Source organism: Notamacropus eugenii, chromosome 5, assembly GCF_028372415.1.
Source record: "Notamacropus eugenii isolate mMacEug1 chromosome 5, mMacEug1.pri_v2, whole genome shotgun sequence".
NCBI classification, from domain to species: domain Eukaryota; kingdom Metazoa; phylum Chordata; class Mammalia; order Diprotodontia; family Macropodidae; genus Notamacropus; species Notamacropus eugenii.
The window spans coordinates 123464310-123488577 of record NC_092876.1 but is presented as its reverse complement, the minus strand read 5'-3'; the positions used below and the strand labels follow the sequence as shown (position 1 = coordinate 123488577).

Below are 24268 nucleotides of genomic sequence, written 5' to 3'. Positions count from 1 at the left end.
AAAAGCAAGCAAGCAAACAGCGGATCCCAACCAGACGGCTGTACGGAGAGAGGGAAACTCAGACACAGGGCGGCTCAGGAGACGGGAATCCACAGACAGATAAGCCAGGCAGGCGGGCAGGCAGGCCGAGATACTGAGACAGATAGAGCTGCCCCCAGGAGGGGAGAAACCGAGAAAGACAGGGGGAGGAGAGAAAAGAGGGAGAGGGAGAAGGAGAAGGAGACGGAGGGAGAGGGAGGAAGGGAGGGGGAGAGAGAGAGAGGGAGAGAGAGAGAGAGAGAGAGAGAGAGAGAGAGAGAGAGAGAGAGAGAGAGAGAGAGAGAGAGAGAGAGAGAGAGAGAGAGAGAGAGAGAGAGAGAGAGAGAGCGCTCAGTAGGACTCAGCTGCTAACATACCGACGCTCTTTTGCCTCCTCCCCTGGGGCTCCCTCATCTCTCCCCCTTGGAGCCCTGAGAGAAACAGGTTGCTGGTTGAGTTTCCCACCCTCCCTAGAAGTCACAGTTTCCCTCCCAAGATTCTCACATCTCCCTCCCCCCAAGCCCAATTCCCTCCCTACCCCCTTCTTGCAAATCCAATCTCCCCAGCACAGATAAATAGACTTTGAGCAGACACCCCTGGTGTCTCTGCAGCAGAGATGCTAGGCAGTGGGGTGGATGGGTAGAAGCAAAGGAATAGCCAAGATCTCCTGTTAGGAGAGTCTTAAAGCAAGGTCAATGGCCTTAGAGCACCTAGTAATTTCTCATGCATAAGTACTGGCTTCAGAATTGCATTGTTAAGGATCATGGCAGCAGCAGGAAATCCTAATGGCCCTGAACAGGCAGAGTGAGCAAGGATTTATCCTACACCGTGTAATAGACTAAGATGGATCTAGGATCTAAGAAGGGGGGCAGGGAGAGGGATGGAGTTGCAGGCAGTCCAAACCTGCCAAAATACCAGTGGCACCTATTTAATGCAGGCTGGGGTGGGGGGAGACAGGAAGTTCAGGATTATTGTTACCCAGATTTAAGTGTTCTACATTATTCGATATGGATAGAGAGGCTTATCCCACTGGAAAGGGGAAAGGGGTAAGGCAAAACAAAAATATTCCACTACTGTAATTCTTCTACCCAAGCCTATAAAAGTGCTTTCAGGCAGAGATGCCAAAGGTGAGACAATTGGATCCATAAGCACCAGGGGAATAAATTAAGTTGAAGGGAATTTTGGTTCAATAGAAGAGAGGGGAAGTCAAGTCATATCCCCATCCACCATGCCCCCAATTAATCAAGAAAATCAGTTATGATTGCCCAGTGGAGGCTGGCTGTGCCAACAGAAGGCTTGGGCACATATGACCATACCCACTTATCAGAGTAAAATATTAAGGATGAATCCAGCAGCTTATTTGGAGTATGGGTATCTCTGCTTGTGACCAAGTAGTAAGGATAATTTCAGAAGATGGAAAACGCATTTGGGTTGAAGCAAAGGTGGGGGAGGAAAGTAATGGGATTCAGGGAGGGAGTGGGATGTTCTGGTTTCCCTGGTTTCCTTCTCTTTGATCTCCATTGCAGAACCCAAACTCCCCACTTTCCCAGAACGATGTATTTCCAATGATCCCTTTAAAACAGGGAGTTTTGACACCCCCCCCCCCACACACACTGACTGTCTTTCCCCTCTACAATTCACACCTCCCTGCCCCAGTCTTTAGAAAAGTGATCTTAAGATAGAAAAGCTCTGCCAGGCCCAGTTCATAGAAAACTGTCTATGGGCAGTGTCAGCTTCAAATTCCCATTCTCAGGACTTCAGTCCTGTGGAGACACAACCTTCCTTCCTTAAATGAAGACCTGGTTAGGTGACAAAAGGTAAGGTTATGAGTGTCTCTTTGAGTGAAGGGAAAAAAAGAAAGCTGGCAGGGTCCCATTTCAAATGGGGGTTTGAATATTTCTGCTGATCAGAGATGAGGCTTACATAATTCCTATCTATTCAGCAAGTAAGACTTTGGGTGTAGCATATTATGTGCACTCCCCACACACCCTCCCCAGTACTTCCTACACCTCTACCTTTTCATATATCTATATGGCCATCTCTTCATTTGTTCAAACATGCGGCATATAAACACCCAGATTTTATACAGTACTGAAGGATGAATGCATATTGATAGAGGTTTCCACATTGGGAGTTATTTACTTAGGAGGTTGCTGAAAATAGTTTTGGACCCATCCAAGTATCGAGTCGTAATACCTTTGTCAGCATGAAGCCATTTAAGAAATCTCAAAGTCTTGCCCTAAGAGAGGAGGAAATTCTCAAAGTTGGATGTCAAAGCAGTTCAATTTCCAGTACTTTGTAACATCACCCAAAGAGGAGGAGGAGAGGGGGGTGGAGTAAGGCAGAACACGGGGCTCCGAGGGGAAGGAGATAAGCCCACCACATAATGGACCACTCACTAGTTGAATTTCGTGAATTCGCATCCAAGTGCTTCCAGATTTCTCCCTGAGTACATCTCCAGAACCAACATTCCAGGCTTAGCCAAGTGCACTCTGAGTCGCTGTTTCCCAATTTATACAGGCTGCATTTTTGAAGCGGTAAGAAAATAATTGAGGCAGGATCCTCACATTTCAACCCAGAGCACATTTTCTAAAGCTGAAGTGGGAGGGGGCGGTTAAAGCTCACCAGAGACCCCACAGAAAAAGCTCGAGAATCCAACCTGGACTTCAACATAGACATCCCAATGTAAACAGGCTAGGTGCCAGAGTAAGAGAGAGGATGGGGCCGAGAGCAGATGGGTTCCGTTCGGAAGGAGAACGCAACTGGGGACTCCCCACCCCCCGCTTCTCTCTCCTTCTCCCTTGCCCACCTTGGCCCTCCAAGGCTGTTCCATGATCACACAGAAATGGTAAGAAGGAAGGCTTGTAATCATTGATCTGACTGCACTGCTGGGAGCCTATTTCTCGCCTCTCTCCCTGCTGCGTCTCCACCCGCAGCTCACTCGCTCTCTTCCCAGGCAAGGAGGGAGAAAAAGCTACGTCCCCAGGCGGCGACCAGGCGGGCAGGAATGCGCCACGGACCCCAGCGAAGGGCTTCTGGGGGAGGCGCGGAGCTCCAGGGGAAGCGAGCCCGGCCGGACTCCTTTACACGCCGTCTCCTTTCCCTCTCTTCAGCCGCCCCCCATCCCTGGGGGAGCCCCTCAAAGGGATGGGAACCGTGCGCATAGCTTGCTCTCCCCAGCCCCCACCCTCCGCCTCGACTCTCCCCTAAAGGCGCCCGGCTTCTCCGGACCACAGGCTGCTGCGATCGCCTCGTGGTTTCATCCTTTGAGTAACACCATCTAGCTATGCCTCCTCCGCCGCGAGCCCCGAACCGATTCCCAACACTGCCCAACTGCGTGCAAGGAGCCGGAGCTGCGGCGAGGGTAGACTAGCTGGCTGGCTCGTTCGCTCTGCAAAGAGCCCTCCGCAGCCGGCTAGGGGAGCAGCCGCCGCCGCCAAGCAGCAGCAGCCCCGCCGCCCGCGAGCCTCTGATGGCAGGCGCCAGCGAGGAAGGCTAGCTTCTCCTTAAGTGCCTTGCTGCATAAAAAGGTGTGGGGAGGGGATGGAGGGGGGTGGCTGTGGGCAGATCCATATTCAAGATCTGCCCGAGAGCCCGGCACCCGCCGGGTCCGTCCCCGATTTCGGAGCGCAGGGGAAGGGAGAGCTTGGTGGGGAGACCGAGAGGAGTCGCGAGGATACAAAAGCCACTTTTCCTATATACCATAGCCCGGCCAGCTTACCGTGTCTGCAGGCTCCCCAGGGCAAAAGGCAAGGGAAGGAAAAAATAAACTGTGCGTTTGTCTTCTATATAAATAAAGCCACTCTTCTCCGAGACGTACTGGCTCCTTCTCTCCACGATCCCAAACTGGGCAACTACAGGGAGGTCCGGGCTCTCATCCTCTCAGGCAGGCTCCACAATAACCCGAGGGGCGCGAGGAAATAGAAGAAAACCCCAGTCTCTCGCAGCCACACACCCGAAAGGCCGGTCCAGGTTTCTCCAGGCGAAGTGTTCCTGGTAGGACTGCTGGCCCACATTAAACAGCTGCAATCCTGAGGCTTGGGGTTGGGGTATATTTTTTTTTAATAGCTTCCCTTCTCTTCTTTCCCTCCCTCCCCCCGTCTTTCTCTTACACACATATACAGAGAGGGCGAGCTAGCAACACACACACATACACACACACATACACACACGCAGGTTACATGAATGGAAGGCGGGAGCCAATCCTACAATGCTTTGGAAAGAGAAAGGCACATGCATTCTAAACGGGTCTGCACCACTGAGGCGGCGGAGGGGGAGTTAGCTGGGAGCCCAGGTGATGGTTTTAATCTCCCATGTCTGAGCGGAACACTACCAGCAGCTCTCTCTCTCTCTCTCTCTCTCTCTCTCTCTCTCTCTCTCTCTCTCTCTCTCTCTCTCTCTCTCTCTCTCTCTCTCTCTCTCTCTCTCTCTCTCTCTCCTTTTTCTCTTCTTCCTACACACACAGACACACAAAGCTAGGATTATTCCTCACTTGACAACATTTTGGGGGGCACTCTTACGCCCAGTCCCTGCTGCTACTGCTATTGCTGCATCTTTGCCAGATGTAATTAACAGCTGGGAACTTTGATTTCATCCTCAGGGCGGGCACTGTGTGAGATGCCCAAAGGCATGTGGCCTTCCTGGGATCATCAGTATCTCCCGCAAACCATGGTAACAGCCCCAGACTCACGATAAAACCAGCAGCATTTTTTAAAAATTTAAATTTTAAATTAAAGTTAAATTAATAATATATATGACCCCCTCCCCTTGTGTTTTGATCTACAGTACTAGTGCAAGAGGGAACACTGTGGTGTGGGAGGAGCAAAAGAGTCAGGAGACCTGAAATCTAGACGTGTCTCTGCCACTAAACTAGTAGCTTGAATTTTGTCGAGTCACTCTATGAAGCGGAGGATAGAAAATTGCCTTTGGCTTTGGCAAGACTTGGGTTCAAATCCTGCCTCTCACACATAAACTGGGTGACCATGAGCAAGTGTCTCAACCTCTCAATGACCCCAGACAACTCCAAGATGTTACCCCTGGGAGTTGTTGATCTGCATGGTGGAGGGAGTTTTCACAAAGAGAGTTCCAGTATAGAAGAAATCATATCTGGACTTGTAGTAGCTACTTCACAGGGTAAAGAGAGGACTAAAATGAAATGTATATAAATTGTTCCAAACTTTAAACTACTGTATCAGCATTAGTTACTATTAAAATTAGAAGACTGGATGGTTTTTTCTAGCTCTACAATGAAGTCCTTTATATTTCCTTTAAGCAGCCTCGGAAAGCTCTATAAAGAGTTCTCTACTGGAGTAGGCTAGAAATTGGGGTCCCTTCCAATTCTAAACTTAGTATTCTTTGATCCTAATGTCAGAACTAGACCAGACCCTACCGATCATTTACGCAAGCCCCCCATTCTGAGGCACCATGGAGTTACTGAGCTCACAGTCCTGTTTCTGATACATATTGAATCCATGATCATCGACAAGTAATAGCCACAGCAGCAGTGACAACAGCCACCACAACTAATATTTACGCAGTGCTTACTTTACAAATATGATCTCATTTAATCCTCACAACAACCCTGGAAGGTAGATGCTACTATTCGCCCCATTTTACAGATTTGAAAACTGAGGCAGAAGTGAAGTGACATGCCCAGGGCCACACAGCTAGTAAATGCCTAAGACCAAATTTGAACTCAAGTCTCCCTGACTCCAGACCTGACTCTATGTCCCTCATTCCCCCAAGACAATTTTCTAAGCAAATAATTTATAAATCAAGTATAGGTCTGCATTGGTAAGAGGAGTTTCTATATGGAAAAAGGTTCAGTCTGATGATGAGGATGAGGATGATGACTGAAATAATAAAGAATAGTGTTCTAACTCAGACACTTACTACCTATGTGACCTAGGATAAATCATATAACTCTATTATGAATATTATAATATATAATATGTAAGTATTTTAAGCTATAAAACAGTATTCAGTTTGTGGTTATTATTGTAAGTTATTGTTACAGATAAGGCAACTGAGGCACAGAGAGGGAAAATGACTTCCTCAACATCATAAAGCCAATTAATGACAGGATCAGGACTGTCTTGTCAGGTGTACCGATTGCTTGTTCCAGGACATTTCCCACTATCTCATTCTTTTGTGTGATAATGTTAATTTTATATAAATAATACCAACTGACTTTGGTTTACAAAGTTCTTCAGATACATTATCTTATCTGAGGTAGGTACTCATTTTAAAGAAACTGAGGCTCAGAGAACATAAGTAGTTTGCCCCTAATCACATAGCCAGTAAGTGTAGGAGACAGGATTTCCACCCCAAGACTTTGCTGGCTCCAGGTCCAGTGGTTCTTCCATTCTATTATGATTGAACATTGAACTGAATAAATTAAAATCAATGTATATGATGTTTGAAGAACTAGTTTAAGAGACCAGTGCATTTCATGATTATGCATAAACTGACTGATTTCTCTTATTGGAAATACTTTTAATTGTGAGTCTACTTCCCATCAAAATACAATATGATGATACCTAACATAAAGGACTTGGGTCCCTTGAAATTTCTCCAAATTGCGGTTCATGACATAGGGACGTTGGCTGTAAGGAGACCCACCACTGATGAAATTACCAAGTGACTACAGAAATGGCTTATCTATGGCATCCCTCTGAGAACTCCAGAACAGAAATGCCAGAAGTGATTCTTCCCCTTGCTAGCCTACCTTTAGCAATGCATCTGAATATCAGCATTTGGTGACGTAACTTTGAAAGCACAGTGAACGTATGTCCCCAATCAGAATGTGTCATCTCAAAGAGCACAATTCTTATCTCTGCACTAAGGACAGGTTTATTAAGCAGGAAGACCTATTATTCGTATCCTCTAAATTGTATATTAAAAATAAATCCTGTTTCCATGGACATTATTGATTCCAAAATATAATGCAAAACAAAAGAGCAGATTAAGGGCAAGGTAATTTAGGTCTTCAAAGTGCAGCTTTTAATTAGGAAATGTGTTTATTTGTAGAAATATTTCTCATCAGAATTCAATAGTTGTAACAGCTTTTAAGAAATAGCATCTTCCCAAAAGAGGACCTTTGAAAGTGATGTCAAGCAAGTAGGGCTCTGTCACTGCTCCATACAGCATCAATTCCATGAGCTGGTTACAGAAGATTTTCTGAAAGACACATACTGGTACATGCAGCCCATGAAATTTTCACAATCAGAGAGGAGGCAAGATTTTCCTATTTTTCCACATTGTTTCTGTTGATAGGAAACCTAGCTGGAAAGGTTCTTAACCCAAACCCTTCTTTATACAAAGAAGAAACAAGAGCTCAGAGAAGTGAAATGATTTATCACTGGCTTTATAGCTGGAAGGAAACAGTGATCAAATGCCCTTATTTCACAGATGAGGCAACTGAGATACAGAAAGTTTAAAGAGCAGCACTGAGTTTTGAACTCAAGCCTCCCTTCCATCTCACTAAAATGTTAACAGCAAATTAGCAGAGGAAGCCTTATAATAACCACACTAGACAATTTCTGTTGGTATTCAGGCATTTTTAGTCACGTCCAACTCTTTGTGATACCATCTGGAGTTTTCTAGGCAAAGATACAGGAGTAGTTTGCCATTTCCTTCCTCCAGTTCATTTTACAGATGAGAAAACTGAGGCAAACAGGATGAAGTGACTTGCTCAGGGTCACACAGCTAGTAAGTGCCTGAGGTCACATTTGATGACCACATCAGGAAGATGAGTCTTCCCTACTCCAGACCCAGGGTTCTATCCACTGAGTCACCTACCTATCCAAGAAAATTACAATCACATGGTATTTTTGAATGTTTCAAAATGTTTTCATATCTATTCATTCATTTGATATTCATATTCTCCCTTGAAGGTGAACAATGCAGGTTATCTCTATTTTATAGTCAAAACTGAGGCATTGAGAGTGTCAGTGACTTTCCTAATTTGATTTAGCAGGGATTAGAGGGCACGTCTCCTGATTTGTCCAAGCCCTCCATTCTCCTGTACTTTCCCCTCTTGATGGGGGTCAGAAAGGTAACCTATACTAACTCTCTAGCACATTCTTCAGCTATCTCTTAAGTTCCTTGTGCTCCTCTTCTAAAATCATCAGATTCCAATTTGTACAATGTATCTCTGGGCATATGTCTTACGCTAGTAAGCTCCCAAGGTCAGGAACAACGTCATCATTGTTCTTTCTCCACCTTACCTCCTTTCTCAAGCATCCAGCACAGTACATTGCTTTTGAAGTTATAAATTGCTTTCTAGAATTCTAGTCCGGTCCTAGAATTTCATAGGTCTAGGGAATTCTTAGTATGGAAATCCCATTCATTGATGAAGATTGCAATATTGCCTGTTCCTTAAAGCCTTGGATAATTTCCAGGTATATTGAAGACTAAGTAAGTGACTTGCCTATGGTAATTCAACTAATATATGCCACAGGTGCACTTTAACCCAGATCCTCACTCCAGGGTTGCCCCTTTATGCCATGCTGTTTTGTCTATGGCAGTGGCGATAGTGGTAGTAACAATAACAGTAAGTAGTGGCAGTAACATTGGCTAAAGGCACCATGTTATATATTAGAAAAAGTACTAGAATGGGAAATTAGGAGAGAAATGAGTTTGAATACTGTCTCTAACATTGATGATCTAGGAGATCACAGGTGGGCTCTTTAAAGTTCTGATTTCTATTTTTCTCCTCTGTATTATTTTTATTGTTACCTACCTCACATAGATTTTGTGAAGCTCAAGTAAGATAAAATATGTGAAATGTAAATCTTAAAGGTTTGGGATGTTCTGCAGGATGGTAGAATGAGTGGTATTCCATGAAGGTAGTGGGGAAAAGGTAAGCCCAGGCTAGTGACATTCACAACGATGAGATCCTGTATATGTGTGAGGGGTGGAACTGACTGAAGATCACAAGGCAAAACTTGGTTTGTTCTGGGAAGAATCCAAACCCTGTTGACACAAAAGCGCCTTCTCCCTGAATGTCAGCATTCTAGATGAGAAACTAACTTGTTGCATGCTAGGAGTAGCACTGTAATGCCTTGAGAAAGGGAATGCCAGCATTATCATCCCCATTCCCCAGTGAGAATCCTGAAGATTAGCAAGGTTACATCAGAAGGGATCATGGGCCTAATGGATGGAGAGCCAGAGTCTGGAAGTCCTGGATTCAGAGTCTGCTATTTCTGAGACATACTTCTCAGAGTTTCAAAATGGTCTCACATCTGTTAATTCATCAGGGTTTCCTACTCATCCGTGGAGTTAACCAATGCAAGTCTCATTACTGCAACTCTGTGTCATAGTGAGAAATTGAGGAACAGAGAGGGGAAACAACTGCCCTCCAGTGATGACCCTGATTCTAATGAAATGCCCTGTGTGCCAGGGGCAAAGAGGCCTGACCTACAATGATTTTCTTACACACCCTCCATTTATCTCATAGCTGTCTATTCTCCCCATGTAAAATCATTCAATTCTAATGTGCATGCTATGTTTCTTGATCTATGCCTCACCCTCCCCTTCCAGCTCCACTCCTTCCCAGCCCCATTACTTTACAATTGTAATTGTATAATTGGTATTGTAAATAAATAAAAAAAGTATTTACAATTACATTTGGTGTGAGGAAGACCTGAGTTCCAGTCATGCCTGTGTTAACCCAGGAAATTCACTTCACTTCTCGGTTCCCCAGATCATTCTCTAAGACTATAAACTATAAACTGTGGAGAAGGTAATAATCTTCATAGGTAGAAGAAGCTCCACATGGAATCAGAAAGAGGGAAAAAAGGAGGAAAAAGAGCCACAGTGAGGGCTGAAGGAAGAGGAAGAAAGGAAGGAAGGAAAAAAGGAAGGAAAGGAGGAAAGGAGGAAGGAAGGGAGGAAAGGAAAGGCAAAGAAAGGAAGGGGGTAAGAAAACAGAGATGGAAGGAGGAAGGAAGGGAGGGAGGAAGAAGAAAAAGGAAGGAGGAAAGGAAGAAAGGAAAAGAAGGATGGAGGAAGAAGGAGGGAAAGGTTACATGTCTTGTCTATCAAACCACTTTCTTTAGATATTTGGCATTTCCTAATTTATATTAAATGCACTTGACTCGGCTATTAAGTGTCAGCAAAACTGGCACATGAAGCTAAGTCTCTGAGTTCCAATACTATGGCCTTCTACTCACCTAATCTAAAGGCAGTGTTTAAGGTATATTTGATCCGTCTACCAGGAAAGTAACAGAACAGGCCAAGACATAAACTTGTTAGGCCTTCTGCTTCTGGGGACAAACAATGAAGCTGCTGGTCAGATTAGGACTTGTCAGATCCAGTGTTAGGTTGTATCTCTCCAGTGATGCTTGCCCTCAGAAAACAGGAGAGCAGGAATCACGAAAATCCCGTTCATCAAGCCCCAAATCTGCTGTGGCCAAAGGTGTCTTGCTGGTGAAATTCAACCATAGAAATATCCTTGGTTTTGTCAGGTCCCCCACCCTCATCTTCTCAAACAGGAATTGTGACTGGGATGACACTTATTGAATTATGTTCTTCTGCCCTTGAGGAATGATTGCAAAGGTATGTTTTTTAAAAGTTGTTTTGGAGTATCTCTTGCACCTGCTTAATACTATTTGGAGGCCTGAGAAAATGATTCATCGTCTCTTTAGTCCTGCTCCCTTTCAAATATTTTCAATTTCTTTTCCCATCATTTTTGGTAATTGACTAGTTTTCCACGGGCACTGGTTTCCAACTCCCTCCCTGCCTCCCCTCAATCCATACAGGATAAGATCATTTGATTTAATGCTGGAAGAGACTTTTGAGATAATACCACTCAATCAATAAGCATTTTAAAAGCCCCTATTATGTGCTAGACACTCTGTTAAGTATTGGGGAGAAAAGTACAAAGGATGAAACAATTTCTAACTGAAAAGTGGTTATATTCTAATGGGGGAGACAACAAATACATATAAAAATATAAACAGCACAAATATAATGTGAATAAATTTTAAAAGAAGGTGGTTAAATACAAGGTAGTTTGGAAAGGAAAGTACAAGCAGTTGGGATCAGGAACAGCTTAATGGAGAAGATGGTGTTTGGACTGTGTCTTTAAGAAACTGCGGGGATCCTGTGAAACAGAGGGAAATAGAGGGAGCATTCCAGGCAAAGCCATGAGATGGTCAATGCAAAGACACAGAGAAAAGATCATACAGTGTAGGAAGAAGAGTGATGTATAATGAAGCTGGAAAGGTAAGTTGAAGACCATTATAAAGAGCTTTAAAAGCTAAATAGAAGAGTTTCCATTGTATCCCAGAGGCCCGAGGGAGCCATTGGAGTTGGGTGAGTCGGGACATTACAGGAAGAAATCTCTGTTGGAGGAAATTACTTTGTCAGCAGTGTGGAAAATGAACAGAAGTAGGGAAAGACTTGGGGCAAGGATACCAGTTACCAGGTTGCTGAGATAATCTAAGTGAAAGGGCCTGAGATAAAGTGGTAGTTGAGTGAATATAGAGAAGGGATCAGATACAAGGAAATGTTGGAATATAGTCCATCTCTCTTATTTCATAGAGGAGTGAATTGACATATAGAGAAATTAAATCATTTTCTGGAACTCAGACAGAAGAGTTCATCATAATGGTGCTAGACTTAGTACTTAGCCCTATCTACTATTGTATGTAGCTCAGAATGCCCCAGTTCAAAGAGTTCAACAGCTTCAGCCTCCCCAGTAATGGGATTACAGATAAGTGCCACTATGTTGGTTTAAATGTGATTTTTAAAAAATGCAATAAAAAACAGATTCATATTCTCATAGTAGTTTACAAAATGTATTATAGCCAGCATCTCCTTTAATTCTTTCTAAAAAAAGAAACCAGCCTCTTTGTAGTATGTAGAAATGGCAATTGTTATTATCCCAAATTTATAGATGATGATAATGAGACCCAACTGAAACTGTCATAGAGTTTATATAATTAATAACAGAATTATAGAATGTAGGAGCTATAGGGGACCTTGGAGATTGTGTATCTAGTCACAAGATTTAGAACTCTTTCAATTTCTTCATCTTTCAACTTTAATTTAAAGATGAGGAAATAGGAGCCCAGAGAAGTGAATTTATTTGCTTAAGATCACATAGCAATTCAACAGTAAGATTGGGTTTAAAACCCAGATAGCTGGACTCAAAGTGCAGCGCTTTAGCTACGTCACAGTGATTTTAATGCAGCCTTTCTAACAGCTAAATCCTTGCAGTTTTTGTGTCACTCCTCCGCTAAAAACTCATGAGCACAACTCTGCTATCTATTGAATGAAGGTCAGAGTCTTTTGTTTGGCATTCTAGGCTCTCCACACTACCCTACTTAAACCTAATCTCATATTACTGTCTGTTCCATGCTTTTGTTCTGACCTAATTAAATAATTTAAAAAAAAATCTTTTGTCTCTTTGCTTTGCCTGAAAAGTTCTCCCCCTCCATCACCACCTGTTGAATTCTTACCTATTTTCAAAGCTCAGTTCTACTGGGAAAGCCCTGTTCAGTTGATAATGTGGTAATGTCCTTTTCCTCCCAGGGATGCATTGTACTATGTTTTGTTCATCTTTATCCCATAATATATATTCTAGTTATCTTTGAGTATGTGTGTGTGAGAGAGAGAAAGAGAGAGATAGAAAGACAGACAGAGACACAGGTACAGACAGAAACAACAGAGGGAGACACACAGAGAGAAAGAGAAACAAAGAGGGAGAGAGCCACAGAGACAGAGAGATGGGGGGAGAGAGACACACAGGATAGAGAGAGACAGAGACAGAAAAAGAGACAGACACAAAGAGAGACCATTACTACAATCTAAGCTCTTTGTGGGCTTGGTCTATGCAATTGGCATCAGGAAACTTTCATCGAAATCCCACATCTGCTCATGACTACACATACTACTTTGGGTATGTATTTCATCTTCTTCAGTTTCTCTCTCCAAAAAACAGAGGGTTGGACTAAATGATGTTGAAGATCCTATCCAGCTCTAATATTTTATTACATTATGATCTTATGTGAATAAAGCAAGCTGGTGGCAGTGGAAAGTCAGTTAAACCCTGAAAATGATGGTAAAAGAATTGGAAAAGATCAGAAAAGAGAGAGTACGGCACAGAGAGAGTTTTCAGAGAGCACATGATCTTAATTTTGATTATCCATGTTGTGCCCCCCCCATTGTGCTCTGTACAAAGTCATTCCTTAATAAACATTTACTAAATACAATTGAATTCATGAGGATTAAGTATTAGTCAAAATTTTCCAGTTTACTGTAACTAAATCTGGGGGGAAGAAATCTACTTCTTGCATCTATTTTTGTTCTTGGTTGTTTAGTGTAACATTCAGTTTGTTTCAACAAATTTTTTTTTTCTGTGTCTTCTATATGCAAAGCACTATGGTAGATGCTGCTAAGATAAAGAGATAGAGCTGAGGACTGAACTTGTGAATTCACTGGTGTAGAGAACCGTCTCTCCCAGTGTAGGGTGGCACCTCTCCAACTTAAAGTCTTAGAGAGTTGCCTAGAAGGTTGAGAGGTCCAGCGACTTGCCCAGAGCTGAACAACAATTACGTTTCGGGGCAGAATTTGAACTCAGGTTTTCCTGGCTCTGAGTCAGCTTTCTGTCCAGTATGCCACATTTTCCTCACTAATATAAAGACAAAACAAAACAAACAACCCCCCAAACAAACAACAAACCAGGTCCAATGGTTCTTAATCATCTTTGTGTTGTGGGCCACTCTGGAAGTCTGGTGAAGCCTCTGTAGTACCTTGTTTTTAAATTTATAAAATAAAATGCATAGGATTACAAAGTAAACTAATTATATTGAAACACAGTTATCAAAATATTAATAACAGCCACAACACCACCACCAAAGACAACAAAACCAATCTTACAAAGCCCAAGTTAATAGCCCCTAATTCAGTTTCTCAAGGGCTTATAGTCTGGGGTGGAGAAGATGGGGAAGGATGTCCACCTATAGGAATAACTATGATATAAAATAGACTCAAAAGTCACCTCTTCTGTGAGGTCTTTTCTGATACCCAAGAGAAATGACCTCTTTTTCTTCTTCCATCTCCCACTTTGCATAGATCATCATAGAATCTAAAGCAAGAAGGAACCTTAGGGATCACCTAATTTAACTCCTTCATTTTTACAAATGAGGAAACTGAGGTTAAAAGAGGGTCATCCAGGTAGTTAGTAGCAGAGCCAGGATTCAGACTCAAGATCCTCAGACTCAAAATCCAGTTCTCTTTTCACAAGCTGCTTCTGATGATCATAGACTCATAGGATGTTAGAGCTCAGAGAGACCTTGAAGACCATGTACTCTAACTATCTCATTGTACAGATGAGAAAACTGAGGCCCAGGGAAGTTAAATGACTTGCTTATAGTCACATATCTAATTAATTATGGTGGTGGAATGAGAATCCAGATCTCTTACTTCTTGGTACAGTGTTCATTAGTGTATATGTCTTATATAATGTGTGATGGAAAGAACACAAGATTTGGGATCAGAAGACCTCACTTCAAATTTGACTGTGCCACTTATTATCCATGTGTCTTTAGTCAAGTCATTTCCATTCCCTACTTAGTTATTTCATCTATAAAGCAAGGGATTTGGAATAGGTAATCTCTAAGGTCCCTTCCAACTTCAAATTCCATGATCCTTATATGCACCACCACCATCCCCATTAGATTTTGACTTCTTTCATTTTTTCCTCACATTAATTAATTCAATAAACTTTTAATAAGCACTTACTGCGTGCAAAAGCACCAGAAGGAAGTTTGGCTTGCTCATTTCTGCATCCCTCACAGTCAGACAGGACTCTCCTTGTTCCTAGTAGGCACTTAATGCATGTTGAATACCAAGGGGAGTGTCATTTTGCCTTTAGTTGCCATGTATAGTACTTCTACATGCAGCTTGGCATGTGCTCTGAAATCCTAAATAGCAATGACAAATACCATGTGATACCATCATCACTGTCAAATCAAGAGCATTGTTTCAGCCATTCAGAAACTCCCAGTCAACTCTCCATGTTACTTTGTTGATGGCAAACCAAACAATTAGGGATGGACAAAAGATGTGTTGTTCTTTAGAATCTGATGATAGGGTCTCTGTGCATGTCCCTCTTCTCTTTGTCTGGCTCCTTTAATTTGTCTCAGGCTTCACAGCATTTGTGATTTAATTTGAATGCTTTGGATGAAGTTTGCATTGAAAGACACTGGACAAAACAAAATTGCCATGTGGTGGACAATTGTCATACATGCAACTCAGCATAATTAAAATGAGAGAGATATGATGCTATCATTCCATTCAAAGAACATAAAGGCTGGATCTGAAAAGATGTCAGTCAATCCTTACAGCGATCGTGGAACTCAGAGAGAAAATGTTTTCAAATGAAGGGGAAGGGAAGAAACATTTATTAAGCACCTACTATGTGTCAGACATTGTGCTAAATACTTTAAAAATATCTCATTTGATCCTCACAAAACCCTGGGAGGTTGGTGCTATTAATATCCTCATTTTACAGTTAAGGAAACTGAGGCAGGTAGAAGTTAAGGGACTTGCTCAGTCACACAACTAATAAGTACCTGAGGTCAGATTTGAATTCCGGTCTTCCTGACTCTAGCCTTTTGGGCTCTACCTACTGCGCCACCTAGCTAAAAATAACACTGGCCAAATATGGTTTGACTAGAACAAGGTGTTGGACATGCAGTCCTCAGATACATGTGGCCCACAGCACTTGGGAGTGATGCCAGAGCCAGATTAAAATATAACTGGGAAATAGTTAACATGATAAATAAAAAATACAATTAAATGTAGATAACATTACACTTTAAAACTAGTCAATTTGGGACCCAGAGAGATGCCTGTGAGGGCACTAGTGGCCCCCGCTGATTTCTATTTGAGTTTGATTCTGCTGGTCCAGAGGATACCTCCAGAGCCTGAATTCAGGTATTCCACTTGGGAGATGCAGAAAAACAGTCAGTCCTAGCTCATGCCCATGATTGCAAAGCACTTTTCAGTTCTCTTGATCAATTCAACAAGCAGACATCAAGCCTCGTGGTAGGTGCTGGGGATACAGAGACAAAAACAAAGCCATAATACATGCTTTCAAGGAACTTACATTTAAGGGACATCAAAATCACTCATTTAGTTAGAACTTTGGGAGCAAAGTGGGGTATATATGTTCACTTGTTCATAACAACCTAGTGAAAGTGGGCATTGTACCCATTTAACAGGTCAGAGGGGCTGGGACGGTTAGTGACTTGCCAATAGTGACTCAGACGGTATCCAAAGTAGGATTTTAACCCAAGTCCTATGATGCCTACTCCAGCACTGTGCGTAACACCATACCGTGCAGTCATTGTGATCATTATTTTTACAGATGAGGAACTAAACTTGGCCAAACTCTATGTCTTTGTCAAGATCACAAAACTATAGGGTAAAAGAGGGAAGATCAGAACACAGTTCTCCAAGACTCCTAAGCTAATACTCTTTCCACTTAGTGTAGACCTGAACAAAATTTTGACCCATATGGAGCCTGAATTTTATTTTACAGAAGGCCTTATCTCATGGGCAGCATTCCACTTGAGGATAATCTTCAGATGGTAGGATCATAGACTAAAAGCTAGGGGGCAGCTAAGAAGCTATCTAATCCAATCCTAGGTTTACAGATTAGGTTACTGAGGGCAGCAGTGGCTATATGATCAGCCTAAGGCCCTGCAGAGAGTATTAGATTGATTTGAACCCAGCTCTGACTCTAAAGCACCAGCTGCTTCCTTAGAAGGCACATAAGAGAACATTCAGGGATTGCCTGAAGGAGAAATTCGAGACAGAATAAGAGGTTGATGTTGTCTGATGTTGTCATCAGCCTTTGGTTTCCCCAGGAGCACATCTACCTGAGCAGTTTCTAACATGCATATTTCATGATACTATTGTACAGAATATGTGCCTTCACTCCCGTTCTCCCAGTTCTTCGCTGTGCCTGGGAAGTGAGCCTGGGCTTTCCAAACACTTACTAATTACCTCTTTGTGCTAGGTGCCGGGGTTACAAAGCCAAAAAAAAAGTGAAACCATTCCTGCTCTCAAAGAGCTTCCATCCAGTGGGACAAGAAACAGCATGAATATAGGCAATATTCAAACAATTTATATAAATACATAAACATAGAGAGAAACAGAGAAAGGAGAGAGATAGAAATAGAGAGATAAAGAGAGACAGAAGAGGCAGAGAGAGAGAAAGAGAAAGAGACAGAGAGACAGACAGAGAGACACAGAGAGAGAGACAGAGACAGAGAGACACACAGAGAGAGAGAAAGACAGAGACAGAGACCAGAGTAGTCAAGTGTACAGGAGCTTGTCACCAATGGGTTGACCACCAGAGGCTAAGTTTTTCGACCAACTCTTGAGGGTGCAGGATCTGATCTGATGGAAGGACTGCTCTTGCCCATAACTACAAATATCTCTTCAGCTTTCTGGAGACTGGGGCTCAGCTGGGCTGGGTGGCAGAGAGGAAGGTAGGGTCCACTGTTCTCCGGTTAGGAAAGTTTTAAGGATCAGCTAAGGAGGGAAGCAATTGACTGCCCTAGCATTTTGCTGAGTATTTAAAGGTCCTGGATGATAGGAAAGAAGGTATTATATGAGTGGTTTTTAGCAAATGCAGAAGCAAACTTTCTTTAGTTGGTAGAGAGTAAGGATAGCTAAGAATGTGGCAGGAGTCATTTCATTCATTGTATTTCCATCCTTAGCACCTAGCATAGGACATGGCACATAGTAGGTGCTTAAATTCTTGCAGATTGATTGGGTGATTGAAAGCATGACTTGATGTGGTTCCCTATGCCACACATTCATTGGCAATCAGAAGTTGGTAGGAGACAGGAGGCACTGGTCTCTACTCTGGACTTGCATCTCCTTTCTGTATATTAGCACTGTGGTGACAAGACATAGAGTAATTCCAGGTCCCTGAGTTCATATGGATCCCTGGGTCAAGCAGCTCTCGGCCCCATACACAGTATGCACTAGAACTGGGAAAGTGAGTGATGATGACAGCTGTGACTGGAGCCCAGGTTTCACTGCCTCTCTGAAATAGCTAGCTGAGCTCACTTCCAGACCTTGTCTCCACAGAAGAGTCCCCTGCTGGGCACCAGGGCAGAGGTGGCATCTGGAAGACAAAGTATCAAAGTCTATACATGTGTAAGGGAGATCTAAAGGCCAGGAATGTCTGCGCTACTTTGAAGTTGTTTTGTTTTGCTTTGCTTTTTCTTTTGTTTTTGGTTTTTTTTTTTAAGTAGACTCATGATTTCATGGGTATAAGGAGCTTGGGGCAGGGTGGAGGGGAAGAAACTAGCATATGCCCTAGAACTTATAGCCTTAGAGAGTCATCACAGGCACCAAATGGTTAAGTGGATTGTCCAGGGTCACACATCCAATATGTGTCAGAGAAGGAACCTGCACCCAGGTCTTCTTGACTCTTGAAATGGCCCTTCAGCCACTATAGCATGCCAAGTCCATTGTTCTAACCACCATGCCACATGGCCTCATATGGTTATTTGTATGGATATATTATGCATAGCAATTTAGTATATACATAATGTATTCTATATATTTATATACACCATGTTGTTCGTGAAAGAATTAGATTTAAGTGCGGCAGAGATGCACAAAAGTCATCAGCCTCTCTCTTTCTGAGTCATCCAAGTCCAGCGGCAGGACAAAAGTCAAGACCACTGTTGATGGCTTGCGATGCAGTGGATGACTTTGGCATATTTGATGTCTGACCAACCTCTAGATGCCCCACAGTACTTGCTTCAACAGCCTTCAAGGCCACTGGAACAAATTGTTCTCATCCACCCATTCCACTAGGGAAAATATTCACCTGTGTGGGGTAGACACTCCCCTAACTTACTAACAGTTTCAGGCCTGTCAGTTACCTTCAACCTAATTTAGCCAGTCTGCCCACATGGTTAACCTGGGTGTGGCCGCTGTGAACACTACAGCTTCTTAGAAACACAGGTGAAGCTGGGTGAATCAGATGGACACCAAGGTGGATATGCAGCCCTAAGAGGGCTCAGCAAGCCCTCCCGCCAGAGGTGCTAATCAACCTGAACACCCCATACACAATACATTGTGAGTGTGTATGTATGTGTGTGTGCATGTATTTTATTTACATATTACATTGTACATACAGGCATACCTTGATGAATCTCACAGTAAAATGATTCCCATGAATTTTTTGGTTTCTCAGTGCATATAAAAGTTATGTTAACACCATATTATAGTACGATAGTATTATGTTTCAAAAAACAATGTACATACTTTAATTAATTAAAAAAGACTTTATTGCTAACCATCATCTGAGCCTTCAGCAAGACATAATCTTTTTGCTGGTGGAGAGTCTTGCCTTGATGTTGATGGCTGCTGACTATAAAATGGGAATAATAGTATGTACCTGCCAGGATTGTTATGAAGATCAAATGAGACTATATTTGTAAAGTTTAGCAAGTGCCTGGCACATAGTAGGCACTATATGAATTATAACCCAGGGCAAATCACTGAACTGCCACCAGCCTCAGTTTTTCATCTGTAAAATGGGGATAATGATAATACTTACCTCCTAGCATTATTTTGAGGATACAATGTAAAGTATATGCAAAAAATGTGCTATATAAATTTTAGCTATTATTCAGCATATTTTTTTCCTAGCATGAATCCAAATGTGAAAAGAATTGCATTTTTAAGATCCTTTTTTTCTATAGAAGAAAACTACCCAGATGGTGAATGTAAATGCCATTGAGACACACAACCTGTCTAAACAACCCTAGCAATCGATTTGAAAGAAGGAGACCATTCCTCTCTACAGTCAGCCTGGGACTACATGATAACCCAGGAATTTGAGGCTTGGGCAAAATATATTGGGAATTTTAATTCATGAAGCAACCCCACCATTTGATAGCAGCCTTTGATCAAAATGGTACAAAAATACCAAATTTTAAAACATCTATCACACTTTTATGTTTACTAATTCACTGGCAAGCTCATTTAAAATAATCAAATCAAAGACAGGATGAATTTTTGTGGTGCCTCTATTGTTTGTACATATATAAAGGCTAGCAGATTTGGGAAAAGTTATGAAGCAAAACCCTTTTCATCCATGCTCCCCATGACACTCCTTTACCCCTCAAAAATTTTAATAATGAACTTTTTTTGTAAATGAAGCAAATTTTTAAGCAAAAGTGCAGATTAGAATACTGGCTCTTTCCATGCCTAAATTTGTGGATGTGGGCATCTAACCTTTATGGCCTCAGTTTCCTAATCTGTAAAATGAAGAGTTTGGACCATATAATAAATGGGGTCCTTACTAGCACTAACATTTTATGATCTATATTCTAACATTGTGTGTTGCAAAATCCCTTCTGGCTTTCTCATTCTATGATTCAGTGAAATGAAGATTTATTAGTTCCTTTATTGGCAGATTCACAGAACCTCAGAATTGGAAGGGATGCCCGAGATCACCTAGTCTAACCTTTCCTTGAACAGGCTTCTCTACTATTCAATTCAGTGACCTGTCTGATGATTGAATTTCATTAATTCTTTCCCTGTAAAAGCAGGGGGCTGGTCTAAATGATCTCAAAGTTCCCCTCTATCTATGGCTGTGTGTGATCCTGTGATTCTGGCAATGACCTAGACCGGCTGCCTTTGAGGCTGTGAATCAGGAGGGCTGGCAATCTCATCCTTTCCTTTTTCTTTTACCGAGTTCGAGTGTTTGTTGCCTCCCTGTTACATCTTAGAAATCGACTGCATGGAGACCATAACACACACTTCCAAATCTCCTAGGAGCTCTCTGAACTGCTATTTACATCGTATGCTGTTCATTTCACCTTCTGCTTGATCATTATACCTTGTCCCTTCCACCAGATTGTAAGTTCCTGGAGGTCAGGGCAATGGCTTCCTTTAAACATATCTCCCCACAACAGTGCTCTGTGAAAAGCCTTGCATCTAGTAAGATACATGATAAATATAGGTTGCTACAGACTGACAATACTACCCATTTCATCTTTTCTTCCTTCTTTCCTTCCTTTCTCTCTCTTCCTTCCTCCTTTTCTTCCTTCTTTCCTTCCTTTCTTCTTTCCTTTCTTCTTTCCTTCCTTTCTCTCTCTCTCTTTCTTTCTTCCTTTCTCCCTTCCTTCTTCTTCCTTCCCTTCTTTCTTTCTTTTCTTTCCTTTATTTCTTTCTTCTTAATTTTCTTCCCCATCATTTTGATTTAAAAGAACTCAGCTAGCTTAGGCATTTTCTTAAATTAAGAAAGGATTGATAATTAGTGCCTGAATAAGGACAATTTTAGTTACTTTTAAATTAAATATTATCACACAAGTGGGTTTTACTATGAACCTATGAGAGACAGCTTAACATAGAGGATAGAAGGCAGGACATGATGTCAGGAAGACGCAGGTTCAAGTCATAACTCTTGCAAATAATAATAACCATAGCTAATATTTATAAAATACATTAAAGTCTGTGAGTCCCTTTACATATATCTTTTGAGCCTCACAACAATCCAGTGAACCAGGAGCTGTTATTATCCCCATTTTAGAAATAAGGAAACTGAGGCTGTGAGTGACTTACCCAAGTTTTTGAGGCAGGATTTGTATTCAGGTCTCCCAGGAAACTCTCTAAGATTAGTTCATAGCCAGTTGCTATCAATGTGAAGGGAGTTTCTCACTAGCTAATTTCCCTATAATAATTTTGATAAGGTACTCACAAATTGGTTTAGGGAATGAACCCAGCTAGCTAAGGCATGTGAGCTAAGGTACTCACAAAACACTAGTCAGATAATAGGCAGTACCAATTTTTTAAAAAGTGACTTATTAACATAAACAACATCCAAGAGGGAGGGCAACACACTATCTGCTATGCAAAGGATGAGATATATTGCAGCAAGAACAGCAAGGCTCTCAATAATGATGCCCACATTTCTATAGCACTGTATACTTTACACAATCATCCTACAAGGTAAATGCAGGCATACCTCGGAGATATTGTAAGTTCAGTTCCAAATCATCACGCTAAAGTGAGTCACGTGCATCTTTTTGTTTCCCAGTGCACATAAAAGTTATGTTTACACTATACTGTAGTCTGTAAAATGTGCTTGTCTGAAAACCATGTACATCCCTTAATTTAAAAACACTTTATTGTTAAAAAATTCTAATCACCATTTGAGTCTTCAGCGGGTTATAATTTTTTTGTTAGTAGGGAATCTTGGCTTGATGTTGGTGTTTGCTGACTGATCAGGGTGGTGGTTGCTGAAGGATGCGGTGGCAGTGACAATTTCTTAAAATGAAAAACAATGAAGCTTGTCACATCAATTGACTCTTCCTCTCACTTGATCACTTAGAAGCCATTGAAGAGTTATTAATTGCCCTCATTTCAATATTGGTGTGTCTCAGGGAATAAGGGGGCCAGAAGAGAGGGAGAGACTTCTGGTCAGTGGAGCAGTCAGAACACACACAACATTTATCAGTTAAGTTCACCATCTTAAATATGGCGCCTCAAGATAATTATAACAGTAACATCAAAGATCACTGATCACGGATCACCATAATAGATATGATACTAATGAAAAAGTTTAAAATATTGTGAGAATTACCAAAATGTGACACAGACACGATGTGAGCACGTGCTGTCGGAAAAATGTAAAAATGATAGACTTGCTCAAGGCAGTGTTGTCACAAGCCTTCAATTAAAAAAGACGCAATATCATTGAAGCTCTATAAAGCAAAGCATGATAAAACGAGGCATGCCTGTAGTGCTAACATTGTTCTTCTTCATTCACACATGATCATAGTAGCTGGCATTTATGTGCTTTAACTTTTTCAAATTGCTTTACATTTTTTCATTTGATCCTCACAACATTTTAGAGGGATTTTGCAAATGGAGAAATTAAAGTTCAAAGAGTAGGTGTCCTACGTGGGATTGTCCTATAATCTTATCACAAGTAAATATCATAGCTGGGACTTGAGGTCAGGTCTTCTGACTACAAATCCAATCCAATGTAATTTGGTAAATGGACAGCTAGGGGGCTCAGTGGATAAAGTACAGGGTCTGGAGGCAGGAAGACTCTTCTTCCTGAACTCAAATCCTGTCTCTGATGCTCAGCTGTGTGACCCTGGGCAAGTCACTTAATCCTGTTTGCCTCAGTTCCTCAACTGTCAAATTAGCTGGAGAAGGAAATGGCTTTGCCAAGAAAACCTCAAATGTGATCACACAGAGTTAGACAGGACTAAAAAACAATTCAACAGTTCAGCAAACATTGATTAAGTGCCTATTGTACACAGGGTTCTGTTCTTGGCACTAATGAATATACAACTCTAAGCAAGACATGGTCGTGTGGACCACCAACCTTACATTTCAATAGGGAATCTTTAAGAGCTATATAATGATAAAATTAGAACAAAATACCAGAAAGGTGCAAAGTGTTGAGGGAAATTGGCTTGGAGAAAGATCATTTCCAAAGTGATGAATCGGGGTTGTTGCTGTTGTTTGCCATCATTCCTGAAGAGAACCATGACATCCACAAGAAGATGCCAAGAGTTGCAAGTGAATTGGATTTAAGTGAGAGAGGGCTGTGCAAAGTCACCAGCCTCACTCTCTCCTCCACAGCCATTTGGGTCCAGTGGCCAGATGTAGATCAGGACAACTGGAGATGGCCCCTGGTGAATCAGGGAAGACTTTAAAAACAAGGTGGCATTTGAGATAAACTTTCAATGGTCTTTGTGGTCTTTTCAATGCTAGGACCTTAAAATCAGGAGACATCTGTACTAGGAATCCTGACTCAGACACTGAACTAGCAGAGCCATCAAGGACAAATTAGCTAGCGTCTTTAAGCCTCAGTTCCTTCATCTGAGAATGGAAATGATATCAGTATCACTCAGCTCTCCCATTGGAAGGAAATATTGGATATAAAGCTCTTTGTAAACCTTAGCTATGTACATTTCAACTATTATCACCATAGTATAATATAGCTTACTGTGTTCAGTTCAGTAACACTGAAACGCAGGTATAAATGCCCAAGATTTTGTCATCAAAAAGAACACTTATTTACCTTTATCCCAAGGTGCTTGTGAGCAAGGTCTGACTCTCAGGTTACATAAAGGAACATTCAAGGACTGCCCCTAGCTCCTATCTCATTGAGGTTACAAAAGATGATTTGCTGGGTGATACCTAAAGACAGGGGAAGCTAGGTGGCAGAGTGGATAGAGTA

The 24268-nt window shown here is 41.9% G+C and overlaps 1 protein-coding gene across 4 annotated transcripts in view; it reads right to left on the bottom strand.

Annotated features, from left to right (window-relative positions):
• Nucleotides 1–24268, bottom strand: part of TENM4 (teneurin transmembrane protein 4) — a 1206236-nt gene that overhangs the window by 1172144 nt on the left and 9824 nt on the right. For 3 of the 4 annotated variants that reach the window (XM_072610721.1, XM_072610718.1, XM_072610723.1), the window contains exon 1: nucleotides 3740–4356. The exons of the other annotated variant lie outside the window; for it this stretch is intronic. The gene's annotated coding sequence lies outside the window, so the exon portion shown is untranslated. Of the gene's footprint in view, nucleotides 1–3739; nucleotides 4357–24268 lie in introns of those variants that run through there. 4 annotated transcript variants of the gene reach the window in all.